Source organism: Falco peregrinus, chromosome 3, assembly GCF_023634155.1.
Source record: "Falco peregrinus isolate bFalPer1 chromosome 3, bFalPer1.pri, whole genome shotgun sequence".
NCBI lineage: Eukaryota > Metazoa > Chordata > Aves > Falconiformes > Falconidae > Falco > Falco peregrinus.
Genome location: NC_073723.1, coordinates 17004645 through 17028739, shown reverse-complemented (window position 1 = coordinate 17028739; position 24095 = coordinate 17004645). Strand labels below are relative to the sequence as shown.

The 24095-nt window shown below is 43.6% G+C and overlaps 1 long non-coding RNA gene across 1 annotated transcript; it reads left to right on the top strand.

The window, feature by feature from the left end:
- The first annotated feature begins 12414 nt into the window (after nt 1-12414).
- On the top strand, nt 12415-22476 carry LOC114013250 (uncharacterized). Its single transcript, XR_003556138.2, has 3 exons — nt 12415-12514; nt 18576-18657; nt 21733-22476. It is a non-coding gene; the product is annotated as an uncharacterized LOC114013250 (long non-coding RNA).
- Nucleotides 22477-24095: the final 1619 nt, after the last annotated feature.

The window sequence follows — 24095 nt, the reverse complement described above, 5'->3', positions numbered from 1 at the left end:
CCCAGTATGTGGTCCAAAGCAGTGTCGCAGTGGGGTGACTATAACTACTGTCAAATGGTGTCAGGAGTCCGGTTCTGACTTGAAAAGAGCATCGCTGACACTTCTTACTACAGTTTTTTGGCTTTCTTCCAAGGTTTCCTCCCCAACAGATGCTGAAATCCCAGCAGAAAGCAGGAATGAATATAACAGAACAAATGCACAGCATAGCTAATTAGTCATTAAAATCTCCTAAAGCAGCTAGTATGACACAGAAGTAAAAAAAAACCAAAACAAAACCACCAAAAAAGCAAAAAGGATAGTTTATTGGATCTCTAACCTCAAAAGATTTTTCTGTTGCACCTATCACAGCATTTTATTGTAAGTAATTTTTACGGAGTGAAAGAGAGGAGGACGTCCTGCTGGCAGTTACCCGAAGTATAAATCCAGAGTAGTTCTGCTGCCTCCAGCAAGACAATCCAGTTTGCTGCGACGGTAACAAAAGGCAAGTTTGCAGCCAGGCTACTGCTTTCACGAGAGCTCCAGCAAGAGAAACAGAAGCAAAAAGAGTATTAATAAAAGAGTGAAAGACCTTTTTAAAATGTAGCACCTGGAGAAGGTCTCGTCATGTTTGTATGGCACCTGGCACAACAGAGCCCTTCTGAATTCTGTTTCTGGAAGCTGCAGATATATCCAGTGAAATGACAGCACCAACCACCGAGGCCCAAAATAAAAATCTGTGACAGAGGTATTAGGAGCAGGGTTTGGGGAGGAAGAGGAATCTATGTTGATGGACTCTGACAAAATTCCATCACAGTGAGTCACTTTTTAATTGAGAAAGAATAAAAGAAAGCAAGGGTGGGGAAAAGACACGGGTGAAAATCAGAGGTCACCTGCCGTTGTGATAACTTAACTGAAGTTTTGGAAATGAATCATCGCAGCAGGCAGTGGAAGGTTTCACCCCAGGCGATGACAGGAAACGCAGGGCTGTAGCTGTGTGCAGAGCATTTTGGGCTCTCGATTGGCTTTTATTGATTGGGAAAGTACAGCTGCGCTCAGAAAGTCTTAGCTTTTTCTCTCATTTTCAGTTCGACAGAAAGGAAAATCTCGAGCAACCATTTTCAGCTTCTCTTTCTCGGAAGCAAGGGGGTAAGTGGGAGGGGAGTTCACAGGAGGAAGACACAAATCTCACAATTTTACTCACATGTCTAATGAAATCACATGCTACCAGTGACCCAAACAAAAAAGAAAAGAAAAAAAAACACAAACCAACAAACCCACAGCCCACACCCTTGCTTGAAAGAAGAGCTGTGAACAGCTACCCAGGAGAAGACCCTATTGAGAGGTGCTTCACAAGGGCTTTCTTCTGTTTGCAAGCATGCAGCTATCTAGGACATCCCTCTCTGGGCATCAGATTTTCTGGGAGGGGAAATGATCTTGACCAGAAGATGAGCTTAAAGCCATTGTTTGTAAGCCAGTGGTTTCCAAACTCCTGCTACCAGGCACGTGTGATCCTGTCTGTGGCATCTCCTTGTTCTGGGCCAGGCTGCAGTGCACATCAAAATAGTTCACATCCCACCAGTAGTAAACTTACATTGGTAAACCTTGCTTACATGCCTTTGGATGTGTTTGCCCTTGGGGTGGGAAGGGACTGTGTAAAGATCCAGACAGCACATCCACTTGGTGTGGTACAACTCTGTGGCTACCTTAGCAGCCCAGGAACGGATTAATTGTAAAAACCTTAATGCCTCTGGATCTGGTTGAAAATATCTTCTATATCAACCATAACATGTCCTGGGAAATTATTTTATCTACAAATAGGTAAAGGCTGCGTGGTGTCTTTGCTGGTTCAAGTGTCTGTACTGTTCATCTCATGCTGCGAACATGGTGAAGAACGGCAGGCCCGTTTTAAAATCATTCCAATCATTAGATACCAAGTCGTGTGAGCCAGGAACCAGCTGCAAAGACCCTTGACACCTCTGAGGTCTCTTTACGGACCTTTGCCTTGGCCTGGCTTAGCTTTGGTTTCGCTCTTGTATGAGCATGGCCTATTTGAACGTTGCCTCCTGAAGAAATGGTGGGTGACCAAACAGCAATTAAGTGACAGTGAACGGAAAGGGGAAGCACTTCCATTTTGCTGGGAAAGGACCATACATGACACGGTGCTTAAGTGCATGCTTACATGTATAAATGCGGGCCTGCGCATGTGACACCCCACTGAATTAGTGCACAATTCACATTCATAGTGTGAGCTTTACTGGTATTTTGTATGAGAGCCCCACTGAACCCATCATGTGTGTGCAGTGGCTTGTGTGCATGACTTACGGGCATGCTGTTCATTGCAAAGAGCAACCAGACTCTGGGAAAGTCAAATAAGGTTACAGGCTGTGAGAGACACATGGTTTTAAAACACTCCATGTATGAGGGATGCCAGTGAGAGCTGAGGAGACCCACACAGAGAAACTTACCCACAGAGTTTATGCAGAATAAAGATTTTGAAAAGTGTGAGAATAGGTAAAATTTAGATACTGCACCAGATTTTCTTGTTTCCGTATTTTGGGCTTAAAAATACTTATGAAATTATATGCAAAAGAAGAATTAACCAATCCCCACCTCAAAAGAAGAGGCTGAAACAAAACCAGAACCCCTTTACCTCTTGTCACCCTTAAAATCCCCCGGCGCTCGCACAGTCTGATGCATGTGAGATGAAGCATTAAAAAACTAGGAAACTCCAAAAGTTATGGTATCTCACAAAAGTTTTAATGGTTGTAGGAGAGATGTGTCATATTTTCCTTGTGAAAGGTAACTCAGAATATTTGATTATTATTATTAAAGTACACTATAAAATATGAAGAATATGAAGTGCAGAAGAGTGATTGTGAACTGTAAAATGTAGCCTTTCTAATTTGAAAAGTATTTTATATCCACTTTACCCAGCTATCAATGACTTCCCTAGGTCCAAACCCCTGCAAAGTGATGCCCAAATAATTCTAAAACCCCTCAGTAATTTTAATGACCGTATAATTTATCATAATTCTGAGTTTCCTGTAAGCAGTGCACATGTGGGGAAACTTGCACCAAAAGTCTATTCTCAAGAGAGTCTCATGGCTCTGAGCATCACAGCAAGCTGCCTGTAAATGTATGAGATTGAAAGTTTGTTTTGATCTCTGCCTGGCTTGTTCACTTCCAAAATAAAGTGCTACTGATCCTATGTCACCTTTGTGCTTCAGGGAAGCAAGTGGTGCTGTGTAAGCTGGAGCCAGCAGTAAGATGTCAAAGTGTTTTCTATGGTATGGGGGCACTAGCAGGGAGTCCACATGTTTAGGAAGAAAATCTGAGCATGTGGTGTGGCTCTTCTTTAAGCACACCCGGCTTTTGACATTTCTGGGAAAGAAAAAAAATTGACAGGAGTTGGTACAATTTTAGTATATAAAATATGCAAATTACTGCATTTCAAATGAATTCTCGGGTTACTTGGAGGCCACCCAAATCTCATAGATGAACACCCTAGTTAACATTGGTGTAAAAAGTGTGTGAATGTTGAATGAGGACTTGTGGTGGTGGCAACAGAATGTACCGTATCACTGAGGATGCTTGCGTGACCCTCATCACCAGTATATCTGAGCAGTTGTGGAGTATCACTTGTTCTTCCTCGCACACCCCAGTGGGAAGGGGAACAACAATCTTTCTGGGGTCTTTATAGATGCTCCATGGTGCAGAGCCTGTGACCCAGGAGTGGCTAGAACTGACATCTCCAAAATCCTGTCTTAAGTGTCCTGCTGAATCAACCTTTTTCCTATTGTCGGTCTTGATGACAAGGGTGCTATAAACTTCTGTAATGCAATGGGAACATCAGACAGGGTCTGCCTCGGAGGTGATCACGAGATGAGCAATAGCTGATCTGGATACACATGGCGCTCTGCAGGTGTGTGATGAGCAATGATATGAAGACTGCAGAGATATATGAAATCTATATTAACATCCATTAGCTTGTAAATGAGTGGTCAGGCTTGTACCTGCTTTGGTTGGAATTTGGGGTTTTAACTGGCTTTTGTAGATATTCTTATATTATAGATTATACAAGATTTCCAGCCTTACTGGTATGAACATTAAGGAACCACTTTTAAAATAGTGGATTTATGATAATTATTTTTTTATTGAGATCTCTTTGAAAGGTGGGGGCTATTTTATAAGTAAAATAACACCAGTCTTGATCATTTCTGTACAAAATGAAGTGTAGGTAGTCGTACATAATAAATAATGTTTTGATTTGAAAATGTTTCATTACATTACATTAATACATCTTAATAGGTATGGATCATGTCACACACAGTTGTTAGCTTTACTGTTAGCTGGATCTTTCTCATTAACACACTGTAGTTAAAAATGAAGTGCCCTAAAACTGACTATGTAATACTAAGTGTAATTTCTGAAATTACTGTGTTATGCTGTCCTAAGTACCTTGGAATTGCTTATTTAATGGAATGTTCAGCCCCTAAAATAAATCCTTTACTATCTACCATTAACTCCACAAAATGTTTTAAGGACAAACACAAGCACACTGTCCTTTCAGGAGAAGGCTGAAGTTATTAAACGTTTGAGCCATCCTAATCAGCGAATGCCAAATCTAAACTTGTCACAACTGTACTTATAATAGCTGAACTTTCCACCTCCCCATGAGTGGCCTGTCTCGTCACACTTATTCTGCCTGACCTACTTTCCAGCTCCATACCTAAAGATGTTAAAAAAATTTCTGCATCTCTTGAACGAGGACAGAATTAGTTTTTGTAGTGCTGAATCAACACAAAACCAGTCCATGGCTGGGGACCTCTGCCTCCTGCTTCTCACAAAAGAGATTTTTCTTTTGGAGCCCCATTCCACCTGCATCATTCACTGGCTGAGGAGTTTTGTGATGAGGTGGAGATGCAAGGAGCTTAAGACACGTTGCTGAACTGATGCCACGGTTTCAGGGTAAAGAAAACAGGGAAGAAAGGATACTCTGCTGCTATTCAGTATTCTGTAAAAGTGTTCATCCTGCTGCACTGTCTGTATTTGCAAAGGGCTCCAGAATACAAAGCTGCATATAAGCTGCCAGCATGAAGTTTCAGGGCATAGGGTAAAGCTCAGTGACACCGTCACCCATGGATAGCTCTTGTGGACAGTTCTCTGTCATGGTTTGGGGAAGCCTGGGCTGATGCCTCAGCAGCTGGCAGCCTGACCAAGGAGTGAAGGGGCAGTCTAGCTCTATGGGTATCAGCCGACGTCCCACCCAGGGACAGACTTCAGCCTTTTTCACTTAGTACAGACATAGCTACGGAGACCTGGCATCAGGATACTTAATGACAGCAACATCCTGTGTATTTATTTATGTGTCTGACTATGACAATGATAAATATGGTTATAAAACCACTAACAAATTGCCTTGTTCTTCCCACACTTACAGCTTGAATATATGTCCAGGCAAGTAATTGTACCAGGGACATTCCCTGGCAATGGGCCCAAGTGTCCCATCTCCTACAATTAATCTGTCTTATCATACCAGATGGGTTAGCTGCATCCAACCTGCCTGTTGGGAATGGTCTTTGGACCATACAAGCTTCTAAATTGTGCCTAGGTTTGGTGGGTTTTTTTGGGGGGAATGCTACCTGGCACAGACCCAGACTGTGCTAGGGACCACCAAGTACCCTTGCCTGGGAATGACCCTGGCATTATTTAATTTATTGGAATAGATGTTGCCTGAAAATCTCCCAGTGAGTTCTTGGTGCTACATAATTAATAATATCCCACTAAGGAACAAATCATAGTGCTCAAATGAGGAAGGAAAAGATTGTAATTTCTGCTGTACAGGTCAATAAGATAAAGCCCATAGGGCCAAATCCTGAGAACCTGGTGGGAGTTATGCCTGTAATCAGTCAAGTTTATAAATACTTATTGAGGGTCACACCAGAAGATCCCTATAACGTAGCCAGGATTTTTGGACTGGGTACAGTAGTAGCTTCTCCCACTGAAGGTGCAGTTGGCAGGTTTCGAAGTGTGATTTTGTTCACCTCAGAGAAGTAAGATTTGTCAAAAGGGAAGGCTGGGGCAGGGGCAAGGTGTTCATGCTGATGTAGAACATGGGCTGGTAATAAACAACTGCGCTGCTAGTTAACACAGAGCAGCACAGGTCTCTAGTGTAGACTTCACCTACACGTCAGCACTACTGCCAAATTCTCATTTCCCCCAGCCAAATCTCTTCATCTCTCCATTCCTTTGGTATATAGGCTCTAACACTCTTAAGGTATGCAGATGCAGCTGTGACACAAAGGCTAGACATGGATTCCATCCTCGTTCCAAACACAATGGACTTCTTTCTCAGCAAATACATGGCTTACAGACAGCCTTTCATCCTCACCAGAATTGCTTAACTTTTAGAAACTTTTAGTTTTATCTTTTGCACATGTGTAATTCTGCTAAATGAAACAACTACTCTATATAAGAACTGGTTTCTAATGTCAAACTTTTACTGGAAAACTGGGAGGGAGTACCATGTAGCAGTAGTCAGGTCCTTTGTTTCTTCTGCTCTGCTGAACCAGCACTTTGTAATGAGTCTATCGCCAAAGGACAAACACTTCTTTTTGCTCTCATACCATGATGATTCCCTGTTTTCCAAAGTAAAGCCACGAAGGTGAGGGAGGGGATGTGGGGGGGGGGAATGTGGTCCTCCAGCAACAGGATGCCAGTACCATCTACTGATAGGAGAAACATGAGTTTAGCCTGGACCTCCCCCCTCAAATCTGTATTCTGTCTGAGACAGTTCGGTGTATTTTTAATTAATTACTCATGTCAGTCAGAGACACTCTGCTAACACCAGTCATATCTTAACAAATGAGCTCCTCGCACCTTTCATAAATATTTTATCTATCAGATTCAGCAAGAGTGGCCCAGTTTTCAGTAAGGGAACACTTGGTTCAGACATCAAGGTCTCTGACTAATGGTGTAAGCATGGTGAGCTTATGTCTCGCATCAGTGTGAGTGTCTGAGAAAAGGCAAGCAGTTTTGCAACACAAACATTTGGAGCAATGTGATTCCCTTCTGGCAGATGCAAAACTAAAAAAATTCATTACATGCCTGGATGCTCTTTGGCCATGGAGCTGCGAATGGAGGCGGATACTGAGTAGTCAGATCCCAAAATATTGATGGACTTCTGGTTGGCTGCAGAGCGTTTGATACTGTTAGCTCACCTTAAGGGCCCTGATTCTGCAAAGCAGATCTTTAGTTTTACACCTTTGCTCCCATCCCGTTGAATTCAACCTTTGTGGTTTACTGTTGAGCTGAGGCCATGTTTCTGGATCTCTTTCTCACCTTAGCTTCAAAAATCATTCCGGCTTTGTCTAGAGCGCAGCTGTGGGTATCTGCAGAGACACTCAAGTTGTCTTTAATAGGGCTAGCACAGGCACAGGCAGGAATTAGCATATTTCAGCATAAGCTGAAACATTGATACCTGAACTAATAGCTAAAATTAGTTCGAACTCTGTGTGTGCTATAAACATGTTACTGACAGATCTAACTGATAAAGCGCATTATCCTCTTAGCTAATTTTTGAACTTACATTAATCAAAATCCTTTTTGAAAATGCATATAATGACTGGCCCTTATATTCCAGCAAAATTCTCAGTAATGCTGTACATAATACTAAAATATTTTCTGAGTGCTACTTTGTGTATTCTTAGTAAAGATGGAGACAAATCTAGGCCATTTAAATGCATGTTCTTTAGTAAGATTCAGCTTTCTGCAATTGTATGAAAAATCTTCAGATGACTGTGAAAGTATTGTTTGCGTATCTAGCACAGAAGACAAGTTACAAGATAAACATCCTTCATTACTCTTCATTGCAACCTCCATACATGGGGATTTTAACAGTTTGTTATCATACATTGAAAACTGAGATCTATAATAACAGTTTTTAGAGATTTTTTTTAACCTTTAACAAAACCACAAATATTAATTTTCTTTTAAATCCCTAAATCATCCAAATTTTATGTGCTGCATGAACTATGCCTATAGGCTAGGTACCCTATGTAATATTGGGTACATTTCATGCAGCTGGTAAAAATAGTAATCACCTTATCACAGTATTGTAGAGCTGTCAAACATTAACTTCACAAGTTTAATGAAAAACAAATCCTAATGACAGGGATAACTTACAAGGACTATTGATGATGAAACATCCTTACTCACCATTTTAACACCATTTCAGTATTAATATACTGCAGGTTGATTACTGTTATTCTTGGAATTAAATGATCTTTGTTATATTAAAATAAATGAATAAACATTGATTTCACTGTTGCGCTTACAGCCTTAATTCTCTGGTGTCTGATATAGAGTCTGAAACTTTTAGCTAAAACTTCTCAAACCTTCTCTTTATATGGCAAAAAGCCTTTATGGATTCTCATGTAATTCAGTATCCCATTCAGACTTCTGATGACTGTGTTGGTAGATTTAGATCTGCCACTGGCGATCTGGGGTGCAGTTTTATGTTCAATTTAATCTGATGTAACCTACTTTCCCCTCTCTTCCCCCCCTCACATATTCCTGCCCCTCCCTCACATAGTGTCTGCAGATCATGCGAATGTGCGTGAGTTGACACAGAAACTAACCACATACAAGAAAAAAAAAAAATTTGTTTTCTGCTGGTTTAGCAAACAAACTTGTTTCTTTGAGATGATTTTTAGATCTCATGTAAGGAGTGGCTGGGGGTGGTAATGGGCTAGACCCAGGCATCTTCTTTTGGTGGCTGCCTGCTGTGACATTGGGGTAAGTGTAATGTAATGTTGCATCTCTGTGTATTTAACTTTTTTTATCATCTCTGCCTTCCCAATTTGCTCCTTTATTATACCCGCCACAGGATACGAGGCACAAAGGATGTCAAAAAGGACAAAAAAACCTAGAAGTGATGCTGAAATACTAAATGAAGGGAACCAAGCATCCTCTGTTTCTCATACACATCTGTGCTAGAAGCTGCAAGAAAGCCTGTCCCCTTTGCCACCATAGTGATAAGGAGAGGATGCTAGAGGAAGAAATGAGATTTGAAATCTTGAAACCTACACACACATTACTCTTTCCACTGACTGGACTCCAAGGTTGTTGCTCACGAAGAGGGAGACCTGATATGAGGCCGTGGCCAGCCTTTCAGATACCTTTAGTCAACATTAGTGTAGTAAACATATGCTTTAAGCGTGCAGATATGCAGATATTAGGTGGCCTTTAACCAAGATGAGGATTGGTGATAAACAAATATCCTAAGGCTGCTAAGGATTTTAAATGTAGGAGGTTTGAAAAGACTTATTTCCTATTTTCTTTATTCATACTGAAAGCAAGTGAAATGCATGCTCAGACCACATGAAAACTTTAAAGAAAAAAATGGAATTCATAACTGTTAAAGCCGTCGTCTGGCAAAGAAATCGTTAACTCAAGAGTCTGAAAAGATAACAAATATCTGCTGAGATTCATTAACTAGGAATTTTTTATTCACTGCTGCATAGCTCCGATTGTTTTTTAAATGGGCTTGGTATTGAAGAGGACATCTGTCTACTCCCAGATATCTGTTCTAATGGCAGGAGTTTCATGATGTATTCAGAGCCCCCTGGCTGTACTTCCAGAAGTCTTTTCTCTGGGAAGCAGGTCCAGGTTTTGTCCCAAAAGTACTGGCAGACCAAGACCTGGAGCAAATAATACTTAGGTCCTCGGAATAATTTATGTAAATAATTCTCATGGGCTTTCATTTACCTTTTGCTCTCCTGCATGTCTGCCTTTGAAAGTGGCTCATCTTCCAGGAATCCTTTACAATTTACTGTTTTCTGGAAGTGAAGGCCTTTTCAGGCATCTCCTCTTAATGAACTGACAGTAGTTACTTACAAACCTCTAGGCCCACACTAGTGACTGTTTCTTAATCCTTCCTGCAGGCCTGTTCCAGTTGCAATGTATTTTTTTTAGCTGCTTGCTTCATTTAATTTGCCTCTTTGTTCCCATTTGCTGAGTTATTTAATCAAATATGTGCTGCTGAAAAGCATCAGAAATGTGAGCTATTTTGATAAAAATCAACCTTTGTGTTTCGTTTATGTGCTGGGGCTGTGTGTGAGGTTTTAGGTTGTTTTGTGTTTGGTTTTTTTTGTTTTCTTTCTTTTTCCCCTCACCATGTTTGGTTTCCCATTCACAGGAAACCCAAAGAGCATTCACACATAAATTAAACCCTCACTAGAGAACAAGAGGTATTTTCCTCCCACTTTCTAATAGAAAACCAGGAGGAATGCCCACTCCAGTGTATGCAATTTCATACACTGTGTCAATGGGCAGTTGAAAAGAGTTCTTGTAAGATTTGTAGGACACATGCAACCTACATTACTTTCCACCCAACAATGAAATCCAACCTGACAGCTCTGAGTTACACACAGCCACTAGAAGAAACATCTCTGTGGGAAAATACACACATGAAACCCACTTGAAAAATAAAGTTGGCAATAATCAATTACCTATAAGCCCAGCTCTGCAAAGCTTACTTGTGGGATTAATTCTTTACATGGTACTTTTTAGCACCCAAGTGCTTTATAAAGGGTAGCTCAGTCATCCTCATGTTTTGCAGAAACTTAGGCACACAGTGATATTATCTGCCCGAGGCCACAGAGAAAGTCAATAGTGGAGACAGGATTTGACCCTGGTATTCCCAGCACTTGAGTCTGGGTTTTCCTTTGGAGGCATCAAGTGCCTAGAAGCTTACAAGGTCAGACTCCTTGCTTGCTCTAAGTCTTTATAGGCTCCTTGGGAAGAAACACAGGAAAAATGGTCAGCTACAGGTAGATATTCACTTCACAGGCTTTGCCCAAGAAGACTTCTGTCAAAACTTGTGTAGCCTTTTTTCTGCTTGATGAATGCTTGCAGGGAGCCCAGGCTTCCAGATAATACAGTCCTAGAGCACACATCTCATGCAGAAAGTCCAAAGGGCTGTGCTTTCTAGAGGTTAGAGAGTCTTTGGCACCATGTCACCACAGATGCAGTGAAATGGAGCTGGTGTGCCACCAGGTCTTGGAGCTACTGCTCATCCCATCACTATGCTCTTGGGAGTCTGGAAAATCTGACCATGTCAGCTTATGCTGGAGCATTGACACTTCCAGCCTTCTCTTCCAGGCTCTTAGAAGCCAGCAGCTGCTCTTCTTCAACAATGAGAGTCTGGATTTGGTCAGGCTTTCAAAGATCATAGAATTTCTATATGCAGAAGCACTGGAACCCACTATAGATAGTGAGGAATACTCAAACATTTGCTTATTTTAGTGTTTCCTCTTTTTCCCCCCTCATTTCTGTGCTCCAAGGAAATCTTTTAGGTTTCTACTTCTCTTTTGAAATGGAACATTCTAATTTTTTCCCCTAACTTTTGAGATTTCCCCAGATTTTGATTAGGTCTTAGCTAATTGTAACTGTACCACTGGACTCTGACTAGCTAAGCTACTAACATTCCTGTTCTTACTGTTATTTTACTCATACCCATTTGGAAACTGTCCCAGTGGGCAGTCCATGAGGGAGACCTCTGATGCTAATCACTGAAGTGAAGACCAGGTCAAGCTACTGCTTTAATGAGTTTCCACAGAGTTTCCATGTCGCTAAACACAGAAGTGAGCTGCCAGCATCCTTCCAGCTACAGCAGTTGCTGGCTGCAAATATCTGGTTTAACTCATGAATGCCCTCTGCCTGTTTGTCATTAACCATCTGCCAAAGACAGCCTTCAACAAGAACTGCTGCTGGAAGGGTCTATAGGAAAGGTGTTGTCTCATTTGTACCAGGTTACCCAAAACAGTCCATGTACTTGGTTTGAAACAGACCTGCTGATGGTCCTAAACTGGAGGAGGGAGAACCAACATGAACCAACACATAGCGCTGGAGTTGAGGGATGGTTACCTGCAGCTCTTGAGCAAGGGCAATCAGCAGGGCCAGAGCCAGATCTGGACACAGAATGTGTGGCTATGTCAGGGAGCTCACTGGCAGTCTTGGCTACCTTGGTTTTCTTGCCACTGTACAGGACAGTGGACTTAAGCCACAAGAAATCTGTTGAGAGGGAGAACAGTATGGACACAAACCTCACACTTCACTGCCCGCACAGTAAAATTTTCATTAAAAATTATGCTTGTGTATTTACATCCATAGAAATCCCCATATGAATGCAGAATGAGGCCACAAACACATCTCAGACCTTTGTCATGGTGGCTGGTAATATGATGCGAAATATCATGAAAAACTCAGGTGATGCCTGCCTGATTTTGCTTGGCTGGTGAGAAAGACTAGACAGCAAAAACGAAGTTTCCCTGGTCCTAGCTATGTTCTCAAAGAAGTTGTAAATAATTACCTTCCTCCAGATGCAGTTGAGTGAGCTGAAAATGTCCTGCCCGTCAGGAGGTTACTGATGCAGCAGCAGAGCATCTCATGTCCGTTTTCCCCTGCTCCACACTCCAGCCCACTGCAGGAGCGATTGCGGGTGTTTTTTCCTGAAGAGGATTAAGGAGCACAGGTAAGCGCACAAAGCATTCTCCAGCAGAGCTGCTGGCCGGGAACGTGTTGTGTAAAGGCAATGACATTTCAACGGTATCTTACGGTGTTGTAGCTGTTTAGCTGATCCCACCTCAGCCTAAAGTTTTTTTGTAATACCAGTTATACCACCAGTGATCAGCCACTCTCCTTCACTGTGAAACCAGCAGCAGCAGGATCCCACCAACAACCCTCCTGCTGGCTGACGAGCGGGTCATACCCAGCATAATTCATACCAGTGCAGGTTCGTTTCAGCAGCACAATTTTATTCAGGAACATGGGGGTTTTGCACATGTAAGCCAACAGCTGTACTTGATAATCTTTGTAGCCCAGGTTGGGCCCAGAGTATATGCTAATTTGCCCTAGGAAATAAAAATGTAGTTTAGAATGGCTTTTCAAAAGCAGTACTACTTCCACACCCACACACCCCCCACACCCCCCCCAAACCTTCCCCATCATAGTAATATGAAACACATTGCAGCCCAATTTCTTACACTTGTACATACTGAGAGTAGCACCTTTGGGGCCACTGACAAGTATGAGGGGGACTCTTTGTAAAGTGGTTATTTTTGCAGTACAGACCAAAACGTTTCCCATATTGCCCTTATTGAAAAAATACTCTCAACTTTGTTTGAGGGTAACACTTGCCCATGACAGAGTGGGGGCTGCAAGGGGGTGGAAGCAGGGCAGCGGTGGAGGTTGCTGCTCCCTGAGGCTAGCGATGTGACAGGGGATGTGGTGCCATCACAGCTTCTTGCTGCCACAGCCGCCTACATGTGAACGCTTTCCCCTGAGCATGGCTCTAGGCAAAGCCACGGTGCCTGTGCAGCACCACCAGCAGCCAGGGTGCTTCATGCTCTGGAGATGTGGGCAGAGACTCCTTGGGGTGCAAAGAAGCACATTACACTTCAAGCTTTTCTATTTGAAGCTTTGTCAAGTACTCGATGCTTATCAGGTTTTCATTGCAGCATGGGGTGTCAGCCACTTCTTCTGGAGACACTTTAAAGTATTATCTCCAGGATCTGATCTCACTCTCTCAAGATCTGGCCAAGATTGCTTTTGCTTTCACTGCAGGGGTGAAAGAACTGCATAGTGTCAAGGGTCTCCTCTTCACCTTATCAGTCCCTCCCACTCCCTCTTAAAATGTGTTTGCAAACTTTTTTTATGAGCAGCCAGCTGGAGTGGAGGAATCCCCATGCAGGGACTTCTTTCTGCCTGTCCAATTGAGACAGAGGCTTAAACCTCTGACTTGTCCTAATTCTCTGCCACTTTCACTCACTGAGAACAGGAACCACTAGATCTGATCTGTGCTTTTGCACAGTGCCCATCCCTGTGGCATCTGAGCTTCCTTTCACTTCTACCTCCTCTAAGATTCCTGCTGGGTTAGTGCTCAGAGGCAACTGTGAGTCATATTCCCTATCAGACATAAAATGGGAGAAGAGCTGTTTATAAAACATCATTTTTATGTGTCACATGAACACTGTGTTGCATATCTCCAAATTATTGTACAGTGGTTGGATATCGATTCTGCTGTTTGAATTTAAATGTCTGCTCTTCTCAGAAGGTCTGCTGACAGAATTTGACAGAAAATGATTACTTAGCTATGGATTTTTTTGTTGTAACTAACCCACAGAATTTAATAAAATAGTGAGAACTGATTTCACAAGAGGGTTCTAGAACCTGAAAATGGGAGGAGAAATCTTCCCTTAGTAACTTGTATAGGATGCAGATAACTTCTGGATTAGCCTGTTAAATTTGATTTAGGTCCTGATTCAGCAGAGCATTTCAGTACTGCTTACGTTGCTGAAATGAACAGAGATGGATCTGAACACAGGCTTAGAGATCATTACATGTTGGTGGATGAGATTTTTAAAGTTATTTAAATGCTTAGCTCACTAAGCATCTTTAAAAATCTGTCTTTAAATACCTTGCTGAATTAGGGCCCTAATTCCCATTAAATTTTCTGTGGGCTGGATTCTCCAGTTTGCCAAGTTCATTTGTTCCCTTTAGACTTCCTCATGAGGTTTCCCTTGATCAGCTAATGTGTGTTGAAATAGACCTCGTTCTGTCTGCAGTTGGCATTTAAAATTCATTCATTAAACACGTTGGCTAATGCGTTATTAAAGAAACACCTTTTATCCTTCTGTAATCATACTCTTGGTACATCTCTCATGATGCAATAGGTGCTGGGTGCATTTCAAAGGTACACAATTGTGTCTCACAGCATCATGATGTAACAGGCTTCCCAGGTATCATCTTTCCACGCATGAGACGGGGCTGGGATGGTTTATGGCATGAGAGCATATTTGATATGTTGGCACTGGGTGGAGGAGGAGGTTGATGGTAATGTTGCTGGGAAGTCATGCTTGGTTATGGTCCAGTGCTCTTTCCAAAACAGCCACCCCACTGCTGGGGACATCACATAGAACAAGTTGACCAGGTACTTGTGTCTTATGGGCTTACAAGGCTGTGAAAGCCTGAGACACAGACCTAAGGGGTAAAGGGAGTGTGGGGACAGCGATGGTCTCTCTGAGCAGTTCCTGAAGCAGCAGCTCGTCACTGGGACACCAGAAGGTCGGGTGACCCTTGTCTAGAACAGAGGGAAGTGTGCTGTCAGGCCTGGGTGACACCAGAGAGCACACCCATCACCCTGCAGTGCCAACAGGGTGACACAGCCTGTGTGTCCCCCTTGGGAAATTGCTGCCTGTTAATCTCACCCCTCGGTGCCTACGCCTTATTGCTGAGCTTCGGGAGGAATGTAAGTGCTTCATTGACCACAGGGTTGAATTTCACCCGGATTAAATCCCTTTGAAAAACTAAACTGGCTTGCTGATGAGCTACACAGAAATACTTCCTGTCTATTGCATTACCATCTCTGGGTTTCACCCTTTCTGAAACACAAAGCGGTCATGGAGGGATTTCAGACCTTGTGGTAGATGGTAGTGAAAGAAACATTATCCTCCTGCAACACAGGAACGGCTCAGTTGATTTAAGTCAGGTTTGGCTGAAAGAATCTCCATCAGCTTTAACCTCTCATGCAAAAACCTAGCATAAACATGATTGAACATGTTTGAAACTAGAGGAAAGCAGATCTGTGAGAGAAATCTTCATTAGAGCCGCAACTGCACAGAATCTACCACCTCTCCGCATTTGTGCCATTTATCAGTATTTAATACAAATATATACATTGGAGCAAAAGGGAAGAAGAGAACCCCACAGGACGTGACTTCCAATTAGCAGGGGGTCACATCCCCTGCTGTGATTTGCTATTGGAAAAACATGCAAAAGATAATTGAACATTACACTCTCATCTCCCCCTGCTGCTGGCAGCATTACGAGGAGGGCTGCTCCGGACCCCTTGGGGAGATGGGGAGAAGGGATCAGGCAATTACATGCAGCGCCACATAATAACAGTGATTCATAACCTCATGGCACTAAACTCACTGGGCCAGATCTTTAGCTAGTGCCCGCTGGTGTAGCTTCATTGACTTCAGGAGGGAGATGCTGATTTACGTCAGCTGCAGATCTGGCCCATTTACTTTTTCTCTTTAAGAAAGCGATAAACTATATAGAGGGAGAACAGGATGTGCAGTGCTCCACACGGCAGCCTGATGGGTTTCTGCAGAGGAATGCTAAATAGCTGAGACATACTGACCGCTTTTGCTAAGTAAGATCAGGTTATAGTACCCCTTGTGCCTCCACAAGGTGGCTTAAACTGCGAAATTTGCTATTTTGGACTTGGGATACTCAAAGAAGCCGGAGTGATCTTAGTTATAGTTAAGCACCACAGAGCAGTCAAGGACAAATCACTTTCTGTACAGCTTTAGGAATGGGTTCTTGCTACCAGCATCATCATCTGGAGGTGCTGGCATCCGTAATATTAGAGGAAGTTTCCTTAGTCTGATCATTTTCTTATCCTGATTTGCCTTGGTGTGAGTTGGTTTAAGGGAAGTAGTACAACCTAGGGATTAGGGGTCCTCCTGTCCCAGTCCAGTTCGAGCACTGACTTCCAATGTGACCTTGAGCAAGTCCCTCCATGGTCCTGTGTGTCTGACTTTTCCTTGGCTCTTGAGAAGTTCTTCTTTCTTTTATGTGGTTGCCTGGGAATTTTCCAGCTTCCTAGGAAGAACAGGCAGCCCCTCTCTGAGACCCAGGCCAGGTACAGCTGTCCCTCCTTTTGGTCTGAGACCACACACAATTCAGCCCAGCCCTGAGGCAGAAGAATTAGCAGGAGGGTCTCGACACTCCTGGGGTACAGAGGTCTGGGACGGGCTGGGGTCTATGCAGCTGTGCCAGGAACAGGGCTGCTGTAGGAAGAAGGCAGCTTGTGATGAGAGCACCAGGGCCCTGGGATCCACGGCCTTTACTCACTCTGTTTGGCACAGGCTGGAGCGAGGAATTTTTAATGACAGGATTTGAAAATGTTAGCAGATTGTACATAGCTCGTGCCTGCTTTCACTAGCCGAACCAGCCAGTAATTTAATTGCATGCGTGGCTTACAGCTAACATAGGCATGCCTGCCTGTTGCATGCCTCTCAGCCCGGTGTGGGAGGGTGGGCTGGCCCTGGGAGAGGGCACTGGGAAGCCCTGCCGATCTGTGCCGAGCCACGCGTGGCTGCCAGGGCCCAGATTCACCAGTGGGGATTGCATTCAAGGGCACAATTGCTTCCTCCCTTTGACCAGGCTTGATGTGGTTGCAGGAATACATAACCAGCATGTCCGCTGAACTCTTTTCCTTTTTATGTGGCTTCCTGTTCTAGTCCCTCTGTATTGCAATGCTGTAAGCTCCTTGAGGCAGGGACCATGGCTATATGTACCTTTGCTAAATGCTAATGCACTCCTCATGTTGCTGCCTGAGTGAGCAAGATTGCCGTAGTGTGAGCTGGCTTCAAAACTCGGTGCTGAGCTCTGTCTCACTTTCTCAAAGACTCAGGTGGTGCTGGGGTTGAAGTTGCCTGTACTGGTGAATTGGAGTGAAATATGCTGATCTGCTCTGTACTGCAACAGCACCTGAAGGGCTAAAAGCAGGAAGAACAGAACTCGGTTTTGTCAGCTCTGCACTTATGAATCATTTTTTAATCCTTAATAAAACTTCTATCGGCTTAGAAATCTTGATACTTTAAAATAACTAATGTCAGGTTGTTTCAGTTGCTGCCCCTTCACATTCATGCCTTTAGGCATTCATTCCTTGTCTTTGCCGCCCTGTATGCTGCAATCTCCTGACCATGAAACTTTAGGCTTTATTTTAACAAAGAGCGAGATTATCCACAATCCCATGACTCCAGGACCTGTGTGATCAAGAAAAAAGCATACGCCACACCACAAAAAAGCCCTGTGCTTGTCACATTAGCATTTGCTGCTGTTAGAGAAGGCCTAGGGAAGAACTAGACCCAGGCTAGGGATGGATCCTGGCAAATGGTGGTTCCAAGATTTTTATTAGTGTCCTATAGTAGGTGCCTCAAAATTAAGCTTCTTAGTGCCATTTTGAAGCATAGAAGTGCTATTATTTCCCTTTCACAGCTGGGAAACTGGGACACAGACACAGCTAACAGCTTGCCCAAAGTCGCTCAGGCAGTCTACAAAAGAGAGGAAAAAACAAAACAAAACAAAACAAAACAAAACAAAACAAAACATGTCTAAATCCTGGGTCAGGGTCCTCATCAGTAAGCAATGAACTGGAGGTGAGTACCACCGGGTTAGCCTCTGCAGGCTGAGTTAGGGTTCAGTGTAAGGAAGCAGCCAAATGTGTGGCTGTCTATCTGGAGGGTATTTGCACTAATAAAACTGCTGAGTCTGGAAAGTTGAGCATTTTCCCGTGTGATTGCTGGTGTTTCATTTTCTGGTCATGGTGGGAACAGCCTTTCTGGTTCTTAATGGAATTAGTAAAACATCCAAACATTTCATAACTTTAATGGCTGTAGAAGTGGGAGAAACTCCAGCTGGTAGGAATAGAGATGGCTCCTGGTTTTCCAAGTCAGTTTGCCCTTTCTTTTGTGAGCTGCTTTATTTTATTTTAGTAACCTGCTGTCTTCTTTCTGTTTAAGTCTCGACGGAAAAGAAGGAGAGAGCAGGTAAACAGAGGTGCAAAGTCATCATCTCTAAGAAACACCCAAGAAATAAGTACAGGTAAGGCAATTTGCAACATCGCAGTCTCCCGGGACAGGGCTTTCCTTAACGTTGACCTGTGTTGAATCTTCCCTTTGTGCTTTCCTGCAGCCAGTAAAGACACGGAGTCCAGGCTCTCAGCCGAACTGCAGCTTGTTCCTGCCTCCTTATCTCCATCTGTTACCCCTTCCCTTATTCTTGCTTGGCCAGTTACTCGCAGATCTCTGGCCTGAATAAAGGACAGCCCCTCCCCAGCTCTTTGTGGAGCGGAATATTTCCTTCTACACACACTTCCCTTTGAAGAAAACACTAAGTTTTAAAATTACCTGGCACATGCACACAGTAAGGCTCCTCTCCTGCAGAATAAGCACCCAGATCAACGTGTGCCTGATTTTTTTCTCTCCCAGCATTGCACATGCATTAAATATGCCCATAAGAAACAAACACCCACTGCATCTGTGTCTGTGCACACAGGTTGGATGAGTATCCTTCTATTTGTTTGAATCATGGAAAATTCACATTTTATTGTTTTGTGAAAATACATTTCCTATGTCCTTTTATGCAGCCAATAAACAACTAGTTAGTGAATCCATGGGCTAGTGAAAGATGGGGAGTTGTAGTGACTAGGCATCAAGCAGGAATTTAGGAATGCTGTGCTCTGTGTTAGCTCCCACACTGAGTCATCTGCATCCTCTTTGGTAAATCACATGGAGGACTGAAAAGAGATGCTCCAAATCACCTGTAAATGCAGTATGTCCCCCAATGCATCCCCCTCCCATTCACATAACTCCTTCACACTCTGTCTGCAAGAGGCCTGTATGACAAAGCCTGTATTTTGGGTTCCCAAAATCCTGCATAGGGATACTTTGATCCTGCCTGAGGCAATGCTTGCAGGCACCCCCTGTGGGAGACAGGCAAGCCTGGTCTCAGGGACGGTTTCAGCCACCTTTAGCAGACCAGTGCAAACATAGCCATTAAGTTCTCCTATTTGTAAAACAGGAATAACATCTCTTAAAAGCATCGTGACACTTTTTTGCTAAGTGTTTACATGTTCTTGGTGTATCTTGCTCTGGAAAGAGCTCCATGGAACATTTTGGAAGGGGAGAGGATTGCTGTACAGTATAACAGAGTGTGACAATGGGTAGCAGAAATGGGCTCTGAGTATTTGCAAAGAGCCTGTGATGAAAGGAGAGATGGAAGTGCAAAGTATTATTATTCTAATGACACCCGCCTCTCGCTGAGCTGTGCCTTGTGGAAGTGTGTGAACTTTGGAGCATGCCCTGATGAATGTGAACCATGACAGCTCTCAGGAGATGTAGGGGATGCTGGCAACAGTTTAATCAATTATGACAGCAATGGTAAGATCTGTCCAGATTAGAGCACTTCAAAAACTACAAAGCCTCAGGCTTCTCTGTCTAGGTTTTTTCGAGAGTGGGACAATGAAGGAAATGGATTGATTGGGGTCCTTTGAAATGTAGTAATACATCTGCTGGCTTAAATGCAAGACCAGCCAGATAGTATTTTATCATCTGAAGACACAGGATGGTACAGGAGGTAGTGCTGTGAGTTTTACAGTTATGCCTGCCTGCAAATGGGCTAGATATGATGTTTCCCTGGAAGAAGGGTGGGTTATCTTGAACGTGTTATTGTAAAATAAGACAGGGATGAAGGAAAACAAAAGGAAAACATCACACAGAAAAGATCTTTTGGGGAATGGGTAACTGCAGAAACATCAGATCAAAGGAAGACATTTTCTGTTAGGAATCAAATTATCCTCTTCCTGTCCAAGTCAGATGGACCCATTTGAGGAACAGATAGGCAAGATAAAGCCTCAGCCAGAGTGATTTTATCTCACTCTCAAGTGTGTGTGCACGTGTGAATCTCAAATAAACACAGCATCAGAACACAGAGTTATGGAGCACAATGAATTACATGAGCATGCACGTGTTTTTGCAAAAGAAACAAACAAACTAAAACAGGTAAGGCTTGAAATTGCCAAATCAGCAAATAAGAATGAACACATCACTATTGCAACAGTATTTCCTAAATATTGTCCTCAAAAGCAAGTCACAGACTGCATAGGGTATTCAGATAGGTGACCATTTCAGGGTACGTTAAGCTGATCAAGTCATCGGAAGCCACCGATCCTTTTAAAGGGGTTCACAGGTAGCTCCTCAAAGAGCCACCCAGACATTGCACGGAGCTTCTTGTTTCACGCTGGCAGTAGTGGCTGTGTGCAGGGATGTGTCCTACACAGCGGCTCTGCTGCACAAGGATGAGCCAAACCCTGGGGCCCCCTTGCCCCCAGTGCCCAACCCTATTTTCTGTAACTGCTCCTGACCATTAGTGTTGCTCCCTGCTGCCAGTGCATGGCATGGCCTGGTTCTTAGCAATAGGAAATGTGAATCAGATGTGCAGGATTGATCCCTAGCCATGCAGCATGTTGCCACTATTTGCCCGGTGGCCTGGCTGTGCCCCTTACGTCTTCAGTGATGCGTGGCAGCTTGTTTGCACTGCAGTGACTCCCTCTCTGCTGGTGTCACCCACAACATTGCTCCATCACGGCCTGATGTGGCAGAGATGGGGACAGAAGTCAAGCATGCAGGTCTCATGCCTGGTGTGTGAAGCCTGGCAGGTCTTACGCAGTCAGGTTACAAGAGCGAGAGCTGGAAATAACCTTGTAGCTGTACAATTAAGTGAGCAAACAGGGCTGGGCTTGTTCAGGAAGCAATGCACTTCGACTTTTGAGGGAAGAGCAGCTTTGCCAAAGCACCTCCACCTGCTCCCTCTGTTCCAGTGTTGATACCTCACCTGAACCCAGAGGATCACAGCAGACCTGTGGTTTTGACAGCCCTGCGTACATTGCAGGAGAGTTCACGCAACAAAGACATGATTGCCTGCTACTGTACTGTGCTGGGGTGGATTAAGCAGGGGATTAGCAGTGCAGCCCTGGCTTCAAATGCTGCTTTGGAGGTTGGTAGCAGTCCAGTTTACAGCTCTTCTTCCCTGTGTTAGGTGGGACTCTGGGGAGCAACTGTTTGGGTTTGACTCTCATTGTGCAGCCTCAGTGACATGACAATGTTTCTGTTTCCTCAGGAAAATGGGGATCAATAACACTCACTCACTTCAGCAAAGCACCTTGAGGTCAGCCTGTGAGAGATGCTGGAGGAGTGGGGACTATCATTCATTGGTGTGGACTTGCAGCCCACTGCCTACTCCATGGAACCTAAGCCACAGCTGGTAAACACAGCATCAAATGTGATTTCTTTGGCATTCTTCTCTAAAGCATTGCCAGCCTTCCTTCATGTATATTGTTTGCAGTGACCTTCTGTGCTTTGTCTTTGTTCATATACCAGCTCAGACAGGGCTGGTTTTATTATCCAGCAGGGCCCCTGGTGTGAACACGAGCATCTAGAACGGTGCTGATGGTTGGTAGGACATTAGAGTACACCATAGCAGACCCTGATCCATGTACAATAAAGGGACCTAAGTAAAAGTGCTGGGCAGATGGCTGACTGCAAGTGCCTGACTTTGATGTTGCAACAACTTCTCCCTCTTTATGGCATAAAAAGGCACAGTCTGGTAGTCCTAAATACTAGGCAATGAATCACCTACTTAATGACTGTAATAGGCAGCCAGAACACAGTCCACAGCCTTTTGGGGTCTGTCCAGTGTCTACTTGCCTGTCTGTAAGCACACATCTAAAAATAATAATTGACCCCTGATTCATAGGGTCAGTACTTTTACATACCTACATTTTTATGATGAAAAAGGAAAAGTGTTTTCTTCATGGGGTTTAATTTACAAATTAAACTGGAAAATTGTTGAACTGGTGTTACAGGAATAAGCAGGGTATAATTTAAAAAAGTGAATAATCCTGAAAGTGTGTTTTCTTTGTCTTTTTTTCCCCCAGCCTTGCTGTTTTACAGATGTGTAGTCACTTTAAGAAAGTTAATTTGTCACCATTGTGAGAGAGGTTTTCACTGTTCACGCAAACGCCAGCTGCCACCCAGCTGAGTGTAAAAGAAACTTCATTTCCACCGTGAGTAGAGACCTGTCCTGAGGACCCAAGTGAAACATCTTTTGCATCCTGCTCAGTCATTAAAGAAATACAGAGGCCACTACTGCATGTGGTTTATCACCATTCAGGACGGCAGGAGGTTGCCCCACAGACATATCTCCATGGAAAAGCCCGAGGTCTCCTTCCTTATCATCTATTAAAACATGGCATCTTCTCTGCCCTAACATACATGTTTACATCCTAGTTTGGAATCCGGCATCATGACTTCCTAAAGCTTTCTTAAAGTACCTTCTACCATCATTACCTGAGCTGCAGTCTCCTTCCTTGCCTCTGATATGAAGAAATTAGTGATCACCAAGTCTTTCTCCTTCCTGCCACCTTCCCCAGCCATCAGCGAGGTTACGCAGAATGATGGCTTTTCTTCCTCTGCAATTGTGCTTTCCTGGACAGGGCTAAAAAGGCAGTTAGATGGACCTTGCGCCCAATTTTCCTTCCCATTGATACCATGGAGTGGGGAGTAGGGAAGGAAGCTGCTCTCCTTGTTTTGCCATCTTTGCTCTTGCCCGTTGATGGCCACTCTCACTGCCTGAATGCTGAGCTGAGACCATGTTACTGTGTCCTTTCCCCCACCTGACTCACTTCTATCTCTCATTCCACAGTCTGTCTCTCACAGCCATAATTACAGGCCTGACTTTGCACGTGGCTCTGGAAGCTAGATGGCTTTGGGTTTCTCTGGGGTTGTATGATGTTGTGGACAGAGATTTTATTAACTCTCATTGCAAAAATGACTGAGCCAAACCATCCTTTGAGTGTTCACAAACCTGGTTGCAAAGATGCTATAGCCTCCAGAAGAAGTGTGGACACTCCATACTTGCCCAGAAGTACTCCACCATGCTTTCTACCTTTGCTTACCCCCAGATTTCCACCACTTCCACAAAAAAAAGGAGTAGTTCCACAAAGAACAAGAGGACTGCAGGAGGGTCAGCAAGATCTGATGGGTCTTTTGAAGCCCTCCTTGCCTGTATCAGCATAAAAAAGGTATCTGTATTAGCATAAAAAATGTATCTCATCAGCTCAAAAGGGTTTGAAACACCAGGTCTGACCTCCCAGAGTTGCAGTTGCAATGGAAATGGTGGGCTGAGGATGGCATTCGGAGTGGTTCAGGCAGGTCTGTGAGGTGAAAGGTGGTCTTTGTTTAAGAGCACTAAGTCCCTCCACAGACACAGCCTGACTATTTATTTATTTATTTGTTTCCTGGTGAGATCTTTGGAAGATACTTTTTTCATTAAAGTGATTCATAGTCTTGTAGATATGGAGCTTTCATGAACAAGAAAGCTGGGTTTTTTTCCAGCCAGTGATATGCTAAGTTTTTCCACAAGAGGTGACAAAACCCAGAAACTTTTGAGGAGAAATTTTACTCCGTAAAAAAAATAAAATA